The 16,966-nt window shown below is 41.1% G+C and overlaps 1 protein-coding gene across 1 annotated transcript in view; it reads left to right on the forward strand.

Moving 5' to 3' along the window:
• SLC45A4 (solute carrier family 45 member 4) overlaps positions 1 to 16,966 on the forward strand; it is a 31,797-nt gene that overhangs the window by 6,810 nt on the left and 8,021 nt on the right. The gene's annotated exons all lie outside the window — the stretch shown is intronic.

Here is a 16,966-nt window from a genome sequence, read left to right on the forward strand (position 1 = left end):
GCTGGCTCTAGGGTCCTACAGACTGTGAGTTTGGATGAAAAGCCTTTCTAGGAGAGAGAAGTTAAGTGCAAATGGCTTCAGAGGCTTCTCCCATAGCATGAAATATGTTTCCTATTGCCACTTACCAGTAGATAACTTTTTGTTCCCTTTTTTTGGCTGAATAAGGCTCACTGGAGAAGCTACTTCTAAAATAAGGTTCATATTTATTATGGTGCTGCTTTTTCCCATTCCAAATCTTTAACAGAATTCCTTGAGCTTTTAATTGTGTACTGTGGGAATGTTAATGTGGTTTGGGGTTTTTTTCCCCCTAGCATAAAGCGTTCACAGTAAAAACTGTGTGAGCACTCTTTGAATCCTCAGAAGTTTTCATTGTTAGAGTTTGTGTGGTCTGAGGATAGAGCAAGTGACCAGTATATGACACAAGAAATATGAAGAGGTCTGAAAACTGTGGGCTGATAGAAGCAGTACAGTGCAGGGTAAAGCAAGCTGTGTGAAAATGCAGGCTGTCAGCAAAGGATGGAGGTTTAAAAGCAATTTTTTAATTCATTGTCACCCCTGTTCTTCAGATCCTTTTTTTTCTGCAACAATAGACATTTTAGTCTGTGATTTGTCAGAAGAGCTTGAAGCCTTCAAAAATAATCACTGTCTAAGAAGGAAAGGTACGTCTCTATCCTTATGTAGCTGCTTCTTCCTACCTGTAGATATTTCCAGCATGCTTCCTACCTTAGGGTTAGGAGAGGCTAAACTGTTTGGCATGACTTAGGTGTACTTTGAGATCTCTGTTCCCTTTCTTTTCCAAGTTCCTTTTCTCCTGCCCAAAGATCTAGTAAGGCACAGAAATAAGAACTATTCACTTACTAACTAACTGGAAGTGTAGTGGTGAACTGGATATGGGACCGTATTAAATTAAAGGACTCTTTTACAAAATTTTCATATCAGTTAATAGCATTAAATTGTTTTTTCAGTCTATTGTAAACAGGGTTTTATATTTCTCTTATGAATGGGTCACCAAGTTGACTTGAGATTCTTTCCTCTCACACATACCAGACCTACCTTGTTGTGAGACTCAAGGAAGCCTTTCTGCAGCTTTCAAGGGCAGTTATAGAGTAGAAATGGGCACAGATGGGAATAAAGGAACTGCAGGATCCCTGGATATTTACTAAGATTTCCTGTGAGTAGTGGGGAAAAGATGAGAGAAGTAGGGACAGACTTTGGCCTCCTGGAAATGCGCTAAAATTGAGTGGTTTTAGACACAAATTTATGCAACATCTTTCTTAGCCTAAACCCTTCCTCTTAATCTGCTTTCCACTACATGCCCAACATCTCTTTGTACTTCTGTCTAAACATCCTCATCTGGAACAAGATGTCAGGAGAAGCCTTGAATGTACCTGCAGAGTTTTTCTGCTCAGAATTTGAGTTTGACCCTCCATTCTGACTGAGAGGTAACTTTGCCATAGCAATAGCAGGTGAAACATGATAGTGCTTCCATGCTCCTTTATTACAAAGTAATTGCCACCAGGGCAATTTTCCAGCAGGCAATTGCCTGTTCTTTACTGTAAAAAGAAACCTTTTAGCTCTTGGATGGGGTTCTGGTGGCAGAGACTTGCAGATGCAGAACTGAGATTTGGATGCCCAGCATTGGAACTGGCAATCCCAGCTTACTTCAGTGGGTTTCTGTTCGATGTGGACTGAGAGGTTATGAAAAGGGAATAGCTGGGAACTTGTTAGTGAACAAGAGTCTTACTTTTCAAGGAAATAAGATTAAAGCCACTTTGGAAATGAAAAGCATGTTAGCAGGCCAACTCATGTAATGTTTTAGTATAGGATTGTCAGAGCTGCAGCCCCTTGAGCTCCGTTCCCCTCAGTCTCCTGTGTGTTTGTTGCAGGAGTCTTTCTGTTGTGATGCCCCTCTGGGACCCCATTTAATCATCCTCTTTCCACCAAACAACAGTGGAAGAGGTTTCAGATACTCTTCCTGCAGGCTGTTTTGCAAGAAATTATTGGAAATGTTTTGTGCTACTCATTCAGTTTGATAATATTTCATACAAGTCCATTTAACTAAATAGGGAAAATCCATGTTATGGATTATGTCTGCATTGGTTTGGATAAATCTCCTATAGCTCATGTAACTCCATAAACATCTTCCTCTCCCTGAAGTCTTGAATAGCTGGGTACAGAGTAGCACAGATGCAGATTTTTCCAAAAACAGATGAACCCAACTCTGTTAACATTTGGTGATCTTCAGTTAGAGCCTCCAGGTGAATTTTTTCCAGGGTAGTAGATACAGAGCATGTAAACTGAAGAATTTGAATCTGAGCTTCTATTTTTAGGGAATGGTGACTGCTGGGCTACAGTTTTCTACAGCAAAGTTAGGTGCCATCTTTCCAGGCTTTTGGGACTGCTCCATGTGAGGAGAGAGCTTCCACACTTGGCTCAAAAATGTCTTAACACACTTCCAGAGCAAGAATGCTTTTCCCCATGGAGGTGCTGATATGGGGAAGGGTGAACAGAAAGGCTCAGTCCCTACAGTGGCCTGGTTCTGTCCTTGGTATAAGCTTTGTCTCTGGCAGGTGTCCCATCATGAGGCAGTGCAATTGCTTTTATTATGCCCATAAATTTTGTATAACTTCTGCTCAGATTATCATCACCTTGAATTTCTATCCTCCCCTGAATCCCAGTGTCTGTTCTTTCTGGCTCAAGTGATAAACAGATCTTGATCATTTTCTATGTGTTCTCTGTATTGGCTGTATAGAAACATGAATTTCCTGCTTTTATCAGTTGTGCTGCTCTGTAAACAATAGTCTTTCAGTAATTCAGTCTATCAGAATTGAGTTTACCCACCTCTCCCCCCACCCCCAGGATAATCTGCAAATTCCAAAAATATCCTGCTTTAAATGAGCTCTTGATCTGGAAGTCTTTTAATACCTCTTACAAATGTTATATCTGGACACTTGTGGAAAGTAAAGTATTTCTTTGGAGAGTAGAGATCAAGTTCATGCCCTTAAGAGTTCATGTAGGTGGCAGGAAAATAAATATTAAATTACATATTCTAAAATTAGTATTAAACTTGGGCACTCTGGGAAGAATCTTCATGAATTTAAACCAAAGTGTCTCGGGTATTCAGATAAATGATTGTTTACTGGGGTTAATTAGTTGTAGTGGAGACAGTTGTGGTATTCATTATGTTTTCTTTGCCTGATTTGGAAAGTCAGAGTCAGTGTCCAACCAAGCCAGACATTTTCTGGCAAGGAAGAGTCATTACAGGCATACCTGCTGTCTTACATGGACTGCATCAGGTGACTTCAAAATGATTGTTTATCATACTCAGCTGCAATTTAGCAATTTGTGCAGCGATTGGATGTCACTGAAATATCTGATCTGCTGTTTTCTTCCAAGCTGCAGCAGAAAAGAAGAGCATATGCAGTGTGCTTTGCTCTTTTTTCCTCCCCTTAAGTCATTATTCTGCAAAACTTTAAAGGAATAAATTTCTGGTTGCTAGACTTTGGTGTCAGTTTATCACCTCTGCCATGGTTTTGCACTGCGTGTGCTGTTTTAGAAAAAAGGGTTTGGGTATTCCTGATATTAATGCCTTTGTAAAATAGAATCATAGAATGGCTTGGGCTGTAAATAACCTTCAAGATCATCCAGTTCCATCCCCCTGCCATGGGCAGGGAACTTTGCACTAGACCAGGGTGCTCAGAGCTCTGTCAACCTGGCCTTGGACCTTTCCAGGGATGGGGCAGCCACAGCTTCTCTGGGGAACCTGTATCAGGGCCTCACAGGATAGAATTTTTTCCTAATATCCAATCCAAACCTACCCTCTAACACAAAGCAAATAATGCTTACTTAATATTGACCTTAAGTAAGAGCAGAAGGAAACTGTCATCTCTATGAAATTAAAAGAGAAATTATTTCCTTTCCTTTCTGTTACAAGCAGCACAGTTATGCCAGAAACAGAGTTTTCAAGCCCAAACTGGCTGACACCTCAGAGGTCATAGCTGTGCCTGTGGTGAGCAGCAGTGTTGGCACCCCTTCCTCAATGACTTCCTGGGTCCCCCCAGTACAGTCTCACTGCATAACTTTGGAGAAGCTCAAGAAGTGCATGGGGGAGCCTTCACAATATCTGAGGTTGGCATGAGAAAATAAGATTATGAAATCAGTTAAAAGGCTGAGGGTGGTTCTTTCTGTGTAATTTAATTAAGCAATAGTGCACCAAGTGCTCCCCTTTCTCTGAGGTAGTTAAAGTCATACGTCATAAATTTTGTGCCAGGGACTGCATCGGTCTGAAGAAAGTCAGTGTGTGCCAGAGGTTATTTTTCTGCACTGTGTATTCCTACCCTATTGATGTGGCAAATGTGTTTAAAATAAGTTTTCAAATGTTTTGAAACTGTAACATTCAGGAGAAGAGTTTGGTACAACTTTGTCAGGTACGAAAGGATTGCCAAATCTTGCAAATTATTTAGGTTTGAATCTTAAAAATTACTCAAGGTCTTGGATGACTGAATAGTGCTGTGTTGCTACACCTGTAACTTATGTATAACTTGTATATATGTATAAATAATATATATATAACATATATCATAATATATACATGTATATATAATATATATATATAACTTGTTCCATTCTTTTGTAAGATTAATTGTAAAGAAAAAATCACATGCAGAGCGATATAAAAAAAACTGGTTTTCACAATATACAAAGACACTTGTCTAATTGTTGGAATAGAGTTCTGTTTTGCTTCCTCCCCAGTAGGGTCTAACTCTCATAATTTGCACATTTGGAAAGGAAAAGTTTGCTGTCATTTGTGCTGGAGTGCTCTGCCTGTTTAACTTAAGATTTTATTGGTAAATTTATCTTTCCACGTGTACCTTCACTGATTGGGCAACATGATACATGTGAGTAAAGATCACATTTAAGGGTCTGCAGTAAGAAGTCATATTCATCTTGAATTACTGCATTTTATTCCAGACTATCAATTCCTGTTATTTGGTGCAAAGGGACTCCATGGATCTCATTATCCTTCACATATAAATGCAGTTGTATAATTTTTAAACAGCTGAGTGAGGGTGGGGAGCCACTGCTCTGGGACACAGTGAGTGAGTTATTTGGAGTGATGCCTGAGACTCTGCTCTAGTTACTAAAATTTCCTTTGAGAGAAACCCTGTAGTATGACCCTGCAAGCTCAAAATACTAAGATCAAGGGGTTTATTAACTAGAATTTAGCAGACTTCAATGTGAAAACAACTCTGCTTTTAAATTTCCCCTGTACATGTATGGAACGTGTTTCATGTAAGTTAATGTTCAAGCCAAAACGTGCAACTTAGGAAAGTTTGAAAGTTTGAGGCACTTTCCATAAACACCAACAGATCTTTAATCAGCCCCAGAATTTCATCTGAGAGGATGGTTTTCTATAGTGCTTTACCACAAGGCAGGTGGTTGGTGGCATGAATAGCTACAGAGAAAACCCACATTTTTTGGCAGGGAAAATCCTCAGTTGATTAAAACTCTCTGTCTGGTAGTCCTCATGCTTATATCTAGAGATTGTTCAGCCTGTGGTGAACTGCAGTGTTTTTCTTGGAGCAGTGTACATGGAAAACTGTGCCTGCAAACTCCAACATGCTGTTCATTTGTTGCAGCAAACGGGGAAAGCACTAATAGGATTTCTGTTCCACTTGATGTAGCCACATGAGGAATTAACCTCAATAAAGGCAACTGCATAGAGGAATGCAGTTTCTCTTTAGGGGATTAGGATAGGTCATTTACAAAATTCGCCTGTTTGGGTTTGTTTTTTTAAAGCAAACAATGAATAATGAATTAGAAGAATCAGCGTGTTTCTTTATATATTCATTCACATAATTCAGCAACACTTTTCAAACAGCAAATAATTTAAAAGCAGATGCTATGTTACCACTCTCTGCTGACTTTCTGGTAGAGCTTCCCAGTAGCACAGTTATGACCAAAATGATCCCAGACAGAGTGTTTATTCCTGTCATAAACAAACCGGTGGTCCAAAAGCTTTTAGAAAGTCCAGAAGGTTGATTTTTCAGCATGGTAACAATTAACAATGCACTTTTTGTAAGCCTGCCATGAGAATGGTGCTTTTTTGTGAGGCTTTGAGCATTGAAAAGGGAAGTAAAGCACTTTGAGACTGCATGATGTCAATGGGCTAAGGAGTGTAGGTAGGATCAATTCAGCTTTTTTCTTTTCTGGCAGTTTGGGAAAATGGCTTTTGGAATATGAAGTGTATATTGGGTAACTATAACATTTATTAGGTATAACATTTTTTTCTATTGGGTCAACCAGGGTAATTGTAGAAGGAGCTGCCCGCACCACCTTCTGACCCTTAAAAGGACTATGAAAATGTGATCCCAGCTGAAATGTAAAGATCAACTGTCTGGTCACTAATCCCCAGGAAGAAAAAGGTTCTCAGATAGTGTCTGCAGGGCTACACAGGCCAAAAAACACCTCCTTAAATCAATGTTTTCATGTGACTTCCAAGCATGTAGTCAAGTCTAAAAACTGGGGAAGGAAAGAATGATTTTTATCAATGTGCAGAGACAAGCTCCTTGCATTTTACTCTTGAGGCTGGAAATGAACTGTTTTCTTTGCTGCTTGCAATTCAAGGGCACAAATATTGTGCTGACCGGACTCTGTCTGGCTGCCCACTCAACAAAAAAAAATACTTTTTTGGCTACCCTCAAGTCTGCTTGCCTTCCTTTTTAAAGTTCTGTTCCTGGATACACTGAGCAGATGCCATGCTGGACTATGTCTATGCCAGTCATTTGTTTGGCAGGGTGAACCAGATCTTTATGATTCCCTAGGGCTTGGGAGTTGGTGGAGTGGAATAGACACCTTGGGGGAAACTTGTGCTGCAGTGGATAGGAATTAATATCTTGGTGATGCCTTCTAGCCCAGTGTTCGCTACAATGGTGGTTTAAAAGTCTTGGCCCATGAGCAAGTCCCAGAACATTGGGATCTCCTAGCCCTGCTGTTCATCTTGTCCTTGCTTAGTTATGTCAATCAGGCTTTCAACTACCCTTGAGGTCTGGGTAGAGCAGTGTGGAATGGTGCTCAAAGCTTCCTTTGGGCACAAAGTCCTTGTCCTGTGTAGCAGAACAGCACCAGAGCAAGGAGGGCACAGGCTGCACCTACTGCTGCCTCATGGTGCTGCTGGGCAGCCCCATATTGAATAGGTCTCCCTTAAGCCAGTATGATTTTAATTAAAATTTTGTTCTTAAGGTGAAAAGTTGTTTGTTGACCAGACTTTCATAGGAGGTGGGAGGGTTGCTTCAGTCTGGGTTAAATACCCAGAGTTAACAGTTGAGGTTTGACTCCACTTGGAGCTACAGTTAGGGGTTAACACGAGTTTTTGGTTGGGATTTGACTCAGCCATGTAAGTAGGTGGTCATATTCTAGGGTATTAATGTGTTAATCACTGCAACAAAAGCTCCACTGTTGATTAACAGAACAGGTTGCTGAAGGATTTTCTGTGTGTGTCTAGGAACCTCTTGGGTTTGGGAATTTTTGAGGAATTCAAGCCAAAGTCCTGTGTTTATAAATTTGTCGATATTCTAGAAACAGTGACGAAAAACCCTATTGAGCTTTGTATAAACTGGGATGCTGCATCTCTTCAGGCAACACATGTCACAGTAATTGATGCGTAATCTTGCAGCCAGAGGAGCGGGAAGTGCTGCAGCGTTACGTAATGCCCTAGCCCAAGTGGGGCAGCACGGCCGCTGCTGCCTTTCAATTACATCCCATAAGGGCGAGGGAAGGATCAGTGTGCTGAAACAGCTTATTGACTGCTGCAGTCATACATGGGCCTGCATACATTTAGACACTTAGTAGTGAAGGGAAATGGATGCTGATGTTGTGTGTGTGACCTTCGAGTCCTGTGTCTGCAGCTTGCTTAACCAGCCAGCAACAGGAGACAGGCTGGGGATAAATACCCTGACATTGTGAAGTCAGCCTTGGGTGATTCTGTGATACAGAACATCACCTGTGTTTTTCTGGAATACTGAAGAAAGTTTTCCGTTTTTTACTTGATGTAAACACCTCTGTTATACCCTTAAAACCGCTCAACAGTGGTAGTTAAAAAGAAATTTCTTTATTAGTGCTGGTTCAGCACACTGGAAGTTGCATCAGATATAATCTATATTCTATTTCAGCTTGTTAAACACTGTGATGCAAATTCCTTATTAGTGTCAAAGTGATATATTTCTAAATATTGGTTAATAAGCGAGAGAGCAAGAAAAGTTAAAAACAAATTTCCCAAGAGCCAAAAAGGACAGCACAGATAATCTGGCAAACTTGAGTGAATCAGCTTCAGCAGTAGGTGGGAGCCCTTGGCAATGTTGTGTTTCCTTGCTCTCTCTGCAGCTTATTTTCCTGCTGCAGCATGGGGAAAGCTTGTTTGGCATTCTCAGTATTTGAGCATAAAAGGTTCGTCTTCTGTCTTAAGTAAAGCTGTCACTTTACCCTGGCAAAAATAAATACTGTGACTTTGATGAGGATATAATTCAGTGGAACCTGTAGGAATTGCTAATTAGCTACAGTAAAAAAAAAAAATCTACAACAGCAGTTGATTCTGTGGCCTTTCCTTGAGCAGGGCAGGTCATGTGCATTGCTTTTGATTCCTCCTCCTCTGCAGCAGCAGGAGTACCAAATAAATCAAGTAATAGACATATGTGTCAATATTGGATAAGGAAGAAGGAAACCGGATTGTTATAAAGACAGTAAGCTAGAAACAGTCTTCTACCTGAATTACCATAGGTTACCCCTGTGGAAGTAGGTTAGTAGGAGGATTAGAAACTTTAAAATAAATAATGGAAGCTTTAAAAGCTATGTTTGACAGCATTTGTGATTATGCTAAAAAGAAAATCACATTTGCCTGCCTGCAGATCAGCCCATGTGTTCTCTCTCTGATTCCTCAAACCTCAGCTGTTCTCAGGCTTTTGCTTCCCCTCTCCCCCTTCCACAATACCTTTGGCTCACTTCTCTTACCATACGCTTGTCTTTCCTGACACAGCACCATAAAACTGGGTTATAAACCAGAAATTGTCAGGAAAGCCACATAAACCTTTCTACAACTTTGGCAGAGCAGCCGTGCAGCAGCAGAGCTTAATGAAACACTGATGACTCCCACAGCTGCCAAATATGAGAAGGGGAGGACAGTTGTAGGAGGGTGAGAAGCAATAATTGAGCAGAGACAGAAAGTGGGAGAGCTGGATGATGAAATCCTTTAAGAGGCCTGTCACTTATTTCCTTAATTCCATTTTCCAGAAGTGTTATTTAACCCACCGAGGTTGCTGCTGGCATGCTATTGCATAGGGAGTTTCAAAAGGCAGAACAGCTTTGCCAGAAGGAGATATTACTCTTCTGCAGCTTAAAAACACCTCCAGAACTTTCTGTGTGAAACACCACACTAATATTTCTGTACTGAAGCTGTTGAAGGGCAAGGGCTTTCTTTTATTACCAGTTTAGCTGGTCTTTCAAAATGGATGGCTCTAGTCTAGGTGCAGACATGGCATGAAATAGTTTCCAAATTTCTGGGAGTTAATTCTGCTGTAACAGTGTTGACTTGTTTGCATCCAACTCCTGAGGAAAACAGAAATTTGAAATACAAGTTTTAAGAAAATGTCAGTTTTCTACAGTTTTCTACATCTCTAACCTAATATCATCATTTTAATTTTCCTATTAATTTTTTGTTCCTATGTCTCTAATGTAGATGCAGATTTTGTCTTGAGTCCTGTCCTTATGATAGGGAGTGACTAAAGCAGAAATGTGGGTGCATTTTAAAGGTCTGAATGTGCTGTAGGAGGTTTGAATATCACAGCAATGCAGGTAGCAGGTTCCTGTCCTAGAAGACAGACAGTGCCCCAACCCTCTCCCCTGCAAAGTGCCTCTCGGTTTTTCCTGACTATTCCAGAGTGGCTGCAGCTGACTTCTGCTGGTAGGTTTGGAATTTTCTGCTTTTTACCCTTGGATGTCAGGTTTTTGCAGTGTCATGTTTTTTATTTCTCTGCAATATTCCTATTAATTATTTGTTCTCTTGATTATCACTCTCCTCAGTGCCCATAACCCAGTCCAATGGAGAAATTGTACTTTTTCGCTCCGGTCTTGTGTCCCACAAAAAATTCCTTGCTTGCACAGAGGAGGCAGCCCTGTATATCCTCCTGAGCAGTAACAGAGCAGCTGAGTGAGCTGAGAGCTCAGCGCCCCAGCCTTTGTGCAGCCATCCCTGCTGACAAGACCTTACAGGAGGGGGATGAGGGAGAGGAGAGACTTCTTGCAAGTGGCTGATGTTTGTGTTCCCGCAGTGTTTGGCTTGCAGGGCACATGTACTCCTGCCTGTGAGATGGGATAATGTGCTGACAGCTCCTGAGTGTTGCAGGCTAAGCACAAGAGCTCTGATTCCACAGGCACAAGAGGAATTTCAGGATGTGAATTTTACCAGTGGGAAGATTGAAGGCACAGTTTTGAGATGCTGTTTATGCAGTAGGTTGTTCCTGAGACACTGAGTGAATCAAAATGCCTGACAGCTTGCTGGGCAATCATTTTAATGTAGGAAGCTATGCAGCAGTGAAAAACCTCGCAGTTTTGTTCCGAGTTCTTCCACCTGCTCTCTTGCAACTGAACTGAGCCCCGTGATCACAAGTATTGGTCAATTTTTCACCACTGTTGTGCTGTTTGCTGCTTCTTCCAAGCAGGTTCTGAGCAAGCACTTGGCTTGAGCAAGTGCCTTATGCAGGCTGGGCAGGAGTCATTGAATGAAAAGCAAATTTTTAGTCTAAAAATGAAGTCCTGTATAAGCTTGATTTCTTCTCACCCCAGCAGCTGTAAGATACTGTTGCATTAGGGCTGCAAATTAGAGGCTGTCTTGTCTCGTGTGCTGCCAGACTCTGATTTCAAGAAGTACTTTAAATTATTTCCTTCTTAAAAGCTTGTACTGTCGCTGCTCAGATCATGATAATGGGCACCAGGACCAATTACTGGGCTTTCTGTGCTATTTTTTAGCCCTTCTCTGTTGGTCAGAGTTCCTGTTTCAGTCCAGAAGTTAGAATATGGTTTCTCATGGATGCAAAAAACTCTATGTACAAGTGCTGACTGTACCTCAGTAGTGCTCTGACCGCCAGTCAGGCCTGGTTCAACATATGGTGGCTCAGGTATGGTTTCTCTGGCAGCTCAGGGTCCCACTCTTAAGCCATTAAAAGTCCTAAAATCTGAGGGTAGGTAGCAAGAAGCAAAGAATATATGGTCAGTTTCATGGTGTCAGAACAAGTATTGCAGCTTGTTTGCAGTTTCTCTGGGAGACACAAATGTGTGACAAGTCTGTATTTTCATTTTAAATATAAGGGAATGCATACTTGGCTGAATTTATGAAATTGTTCTGAAACCCCTACTCCTCATATAGATCCTCCGAAGCTAAACTGCTTCAGTTTGCAGTGGTTCCTATAATTTTTACGTATAAGATGAAAAACAGATACCAGAGTTCGAACTTTTCCACAGCTTTTTGACAAGGATTGGTTCTGCTTGGTGCTCTCCTTAAAAATAGTCTAAACAAAGCAGATTGTATAAGCAATGTAGTTTTAAACAGATCAATGTGAAATATTTTTAGCAGCATGCAGTATTTTATACAAGGATGAAATTGTGGAATAGAAAGCATTTGCAGGGCACAACAGCTTCTTGTGTTCATTCAGAAATTTGTATGGTGTTTATTTAAAATGTATAAACAAGTCTCTAGGTGATGATTTCTAACAAATGAAAATAGGACCATAGCATCCTATTCCCATATCAGATCTTATTGTTAAGCTTATAAAGAACTATTTTTCCCCCAATAGAACTTATCAAAAAGAGATTTTGAATAGAAGCTGCTGCATGGGACTTAATCTTTCTTCCATGTAACTCGTGACCTCACGCAGCCCTTAGACTGATGGTGACACAGTGAGCATTTCCTGTGAACCGTGAGCAGTGCTGGTCCCACTATTGTTGGGCACTTTTTTTGTCTGGGAAAAAACAAACCCTTATTTACTAGAAGCCAGTGTCCTGTTTGTTTGTAGCTGGCTGGGAAATGCCATATTACAAGGGTCTCAGTGGCAGTTGTCGCTCCTAACAGAAGCTGTTGTTGTGTTTTGCTCTTTTTCTCACTGATTTGTATGAGAATTCTGAGTCTGCCTTGTGACCTGCTCCACATTCAGTTCACATTCAGCCACAAATACTAACCTTGTTTATCCAATATGTTTTTCCCTCCTCGGTGTTTCCTCAGATTAGCTGTCAGTAAAAGGCTAAATAATAATCCTCCAGTTATTATTCCTCCCCCGCGAGGCCACCAAGCTGCTTTTCCAAGTTGGTGGATGGTGGTTTGCTCTAAGAGCTGCTACCTGGCAAGGCAAGTGTGGAGGTGGAAAATTACAGACAAAATAAAGGAACAGCATTAAATTGGTAATGGGATGCAGCTGCTTGGCCTTTGAGTCTACACGTGTGTCTCAGAAGCCTTTGGTAAAGGCATGTGCTGCACGAAACCACTCTTGGCCATACAAAATCAGTCCCAGCTGAACTGTGGCCTGTTCTAGGGGGACACAGCAGCTCTCAGCAGTTGGGACATTTCACTTCTGGCTGCATGAGGTTGTAGACAGGCTGTCAAATGGATGACAGTCTCATGGCTGTGCTGCCTTGAAATCCAGACCAAGCCAGCATCTGTGCATCTGTTGTGCACGTCAGAGACTGGATGCTGCAGGGCTGCTGGCCCGGCATGTAACCATGGCCAAGTTTATTTAAAATACACTCCCCAGCTGAGTCCTTGCCACTGAAAGGGGGCGTCAGAAGGAACTTCTTGGTGTCAAAACATTCCCTCTGCCTCTACATTTCTGCTTATTGTTGTCTTTCCTGTCTCAGCTGCCTTCTGAACTGTCTTCCCATTTTAAAATATTGCATAAAATGGTGACATTCTGTAGGTTTAGCAGCATACATGTACAGAAAAAGGAACCATTAAGATATGCAATTACCTTCCTCTACTTTCTAATGCCCTTGCAGACAGAACTTTTATAAAGTTTCATGTTTGGAACTCATTCTTGTGAGGCAGAAAACTTCTGGAAGACTGGTGAGGGGGGGGTTCTGTTGTTTTAACACAGACACACATACACACACAATTTCTTTAAGTATTTAAATTTTCAGCTTTTTTTTTTTCTTCTGCCAAATCACACAAGCCAACCTAAATATGCATATCATATATGCAGACATTGAAGATCCTAAAACCAGAACAGCCTCTTTTAAGGGAAGAATAGTATTTTGGGGTTGGAGTTCTCCTTGTCTGTCTGGAATGTTCTCAGTTATATAAAAATGTCTAGCACTAAAGCAAGCTACGGTTGAAATGATGAAGGTCCTGCAGACTGCCAGCATGAAGGGTGAATTTTAGGAAAAGCATCTGCAAGGTACCTTTTGAAGTCTCACTTCATGGGACAGTGGAGGTCGTGTTCAGTGCTTCAGAAAGCTCTTTCCTGGAAAACTCCTGGTAGAACATGGCTGTGAGCTTTACAAAAGTCTGATTTCCCAGCAACAATGCTGAGCACAGACATCAGAGGTGACACCTAAATCTGTACAGAGAAAGAAGACTCTTCTGAGCACTAGAGCTCTTCAGAGTTTTGGTTCACTGAGCAGACTGAGTTTATCAATTACACATCTCAACTTTCAGATCTAGAAAGCAAACACAAAAGGAAACTCTGGATAATTCACTTTCCTGCCTATTGCTACAATGATTGCTCTGTCTGCCTGTGTATTGCTCAGCTGAGGAGTCTGTCAGGTTGAGGAGGGAATTCTCCCAACAGCAGATTAATTTTTTCCTGTACTGCTTTTAGTTTTCATGTGTGCCTGCTTCCCACCAGGAGTCTTCTCTAACCCCACTCAGTTGTTTTCCACTTGAGTAACCAACTACATTCTGATGTGACAAACTCACAGTTTACATACTTACAGTAAAGCCATACACATCACTTAATAAATGGCAACAGTTTGGAATTCTGCATAACTGTATGTAAAACACACATGATGACTTTATAAACTGCTGGCTTACTCTTGGAATGCAATTTATCAGGGCCCTGCCATTTAGCTTATGGAAGCAGTCCGATGGCATGGCTTCTCCAGGAAGAGAGAAAGCAGGTTGTGCTTATGTCAGTGATTCCTGCCATTACCCAATCTATGGGAATGGCTCGTGTTTCACTTGAAAGTTATCCCTTTCCTGTTTACTTGGGGGAGCACTGAAAGCTTTTTAGAAATTCTTCCATTTTTCTTGGCATGGGGCTGTTAATTCTTGTATAGATTTTTATCGTGGCCTCTTTTTCTAAAGATAGATATTTTGGCTGCTAATGAGTAGTTCAATAAAAAAAAAAAGTCAAAAAGTGGTTTTGCTAAAAAAGAATCTTGAAACATAATGTTCTTGGGATTTCAAGTGTCCTTTTTACCCTTTCATAAAAGCTACATCCATGGCTCTGTTCTGAAATCATTGAGATTCGTGTCTTCTGCAAAGTAAGCCATTTTCACTGTAAATATTTAGATTTAGGCTTTTATTTATAATACTTAGATGTTAGGAAGATCACCCTTTGCAATAAGTAAAAATAAATTCTTCCCAAGAAAGCATTTCAGTCTCTCTCCTCTGACTCATGCATGGAAAGATAAAACTCATTAACTTTAGTCATGCATCAAAGGTTAGGTAAAAAAACCTTTTTTCCTTCCTTTTACTGACCTGTAAAATCAAACCAGACCTTAATCTGATTTTGAGTTATTACATGCAACGTTGATCTTGAAAGTACTTGAAGTCAAGTACTAAATGTTTTTTAAATAATTTTAGGACATTTTTATGACAGTTAGCTGTGGCTATGAAGCATAAAAAATACCTATCTGTCCAGTTTAGAAATGTGCAGGTTTTACAGTTGAAGGAGAAATATTTGTAAATAGTTTTTGGTTCTCTGCAGAAATAATTTCAAATCATCATTTCAAATTGTTTGTGTGTTTCCAGAATTTTTTTTTTGTGCTCAGACACCACAGAGAAGTGTCGTTGCAGACTGGAGACAAGGTGGTGGCCTCAAGGACAGAGGGACAGTGAGCTGTGCCAATCCCTGGTGTCCCTGATTTGCTCTTCTATTGCTTGTCTCTGATCTACCAGTGTTTCCTTGTTGTTTCTGCTCAAGTCTCCATTAAAACAAATTGTTTGTCTCAATGGATGTTGGATTATTAAAAGAGAATCTTTGTGTCCATTTTACTTAAATGTGTCTATTTGATTGTTTATTCAATAAGATGTGATGAAGCTTGTTAGGCTGATGACAGAGCTCTTGCCAGCCTTCACCCCTGTGTTTATTTAAAGTCTCTGCGTGATTTACTGCAAACCATCCCAGCATTTACTGCAAACCATCAGTCTCACAAGTGTTTACTGATGGATGAGCTCGATTGAGACGTCCCAGCTCATAACTCACAAGTCACAACATAATTCAGAAAAGAAATGTCCGCTTTCAACACACAGCTATCATGCAGTGAAACGCCATCAAGTTATTCCAGATGTTGGTGATCACTGCAATAATGATCCATGACATTGGTTAAGCTGCAATGGTTAAACTTCTCACTGTGTTTGAAACAGACTCTCCAGGGACTTGGCCTCACACAGTAGCAACCTTGGGTGCTGAACCACTGCTCCCAGGATGGCTCTGTGCAGGCTAAATGGGATGGCTATTTATATGTTGCCATTTCTTCTGTGTCCTGCAGAAAAATCATTCACCCTAAATGAATCATGCCCAGCCTTTAGTTTTACTTGCCTTGAACTAAATGTTTCCTCTTCCCCATCATTAAACCATCTCAGCCACTGATAAGTGTCAATATCTTGGAGCAGGTGAGGTGCCAGTTAAACATGAGGTACCAGTTAAACATGAGGTGCCAGGCAGGTGCCTGAACCTGCTTGTGTGCTTGGGAAGCTGTTGGACCTGGTGAAGTTAAAGGGAGTGTTAAAAACACAGGGGGATGGAAGTTTTCCTTGCGCTTCTGCTTGAATTGCTGGCTTCCTGACTTGCATCTTTGATGAGGCTATGGTGCAAATAAATGCTGCAGTCTGGAGGCACTGTGGCTTCTTGAACAAGAGCTTTAGGTCTAATATGCAAACACACACAGATAATACATGTCTCAGCTAATACTTCCATGTCAGCCAAGACATCACCAAACAGCAGGAAAAGCTAAGCAGGAGATAGTGATTTGAATCATGATGTGAACATGGTGCCACCTGTACAAACACAGCCCCTTCCTAAAGATCTAAGTCCTGTGCAAAGGGAATCAACATTTCCATGGTGAGTACTGATGTGGAGTATTGGCCTCAGTGCAGGCCTGCAGCTGCCTGTAACAAGGAAAGGTGGCTGAACCATGATGCCATTCCCTGGGGCACAAGGTTCAAGACAAACACAGGTTGGGAAGTTTCAGCAGGGGCAGATCCCTTCCAATAACTCTGGACTCATCAGGGCAGCTGTCACTGTTAGCTTGTTCATTAGCCAAAGTCGAGTCAAATCACACAGACCTTGGCCTCAGACCTGGATTTTGAATCCTGATGATGAAATTGATTATTTATGCCAAAAATTAGCTTGTTTTCCATAATATAATCTCTGTATCACCACAGAGTTCACAACACTCTTGGGAAAATCGGATCTGTCTCGTGGAAGAAGTCAGTGTTGCTAGTCAAGATTTGGTGCTACTTTTAAACAGCAGCAGATTAGACTTTCAAATTTGCATCAGGTCCTATTTTGGGCAGGGATTGGTATAATCCTGCTTGGTAATGGATGCCTCAATGTGCTGAACAGGGAGCACAAGGTACAGGTTGATCTTGCCAGCAAAGGTCAAATGCTGCTCGCACTCGCCAAATATGGGTTTGGATAATAAATGGTTTTCCTTCCTGGGATAAAGACACTGAGTTTTTCTGTCTTGGCATCAGTTGGACTGC

Source organism: Geospiza fortis, unplaced genomic scaffold (genome assembly GCF_000277835.1).
Source record: "Geospiza fortis unplaced genomic scaffold, GeoFor_1.0 scaffold351, whole genome shotgun sequence".
Classification (NCBI taxonomy): Eukaryota; Metazoa; Chordata; class Aves; order Passeriformes; family Thraupidae; genus Geospiza; species Geospiza fortis.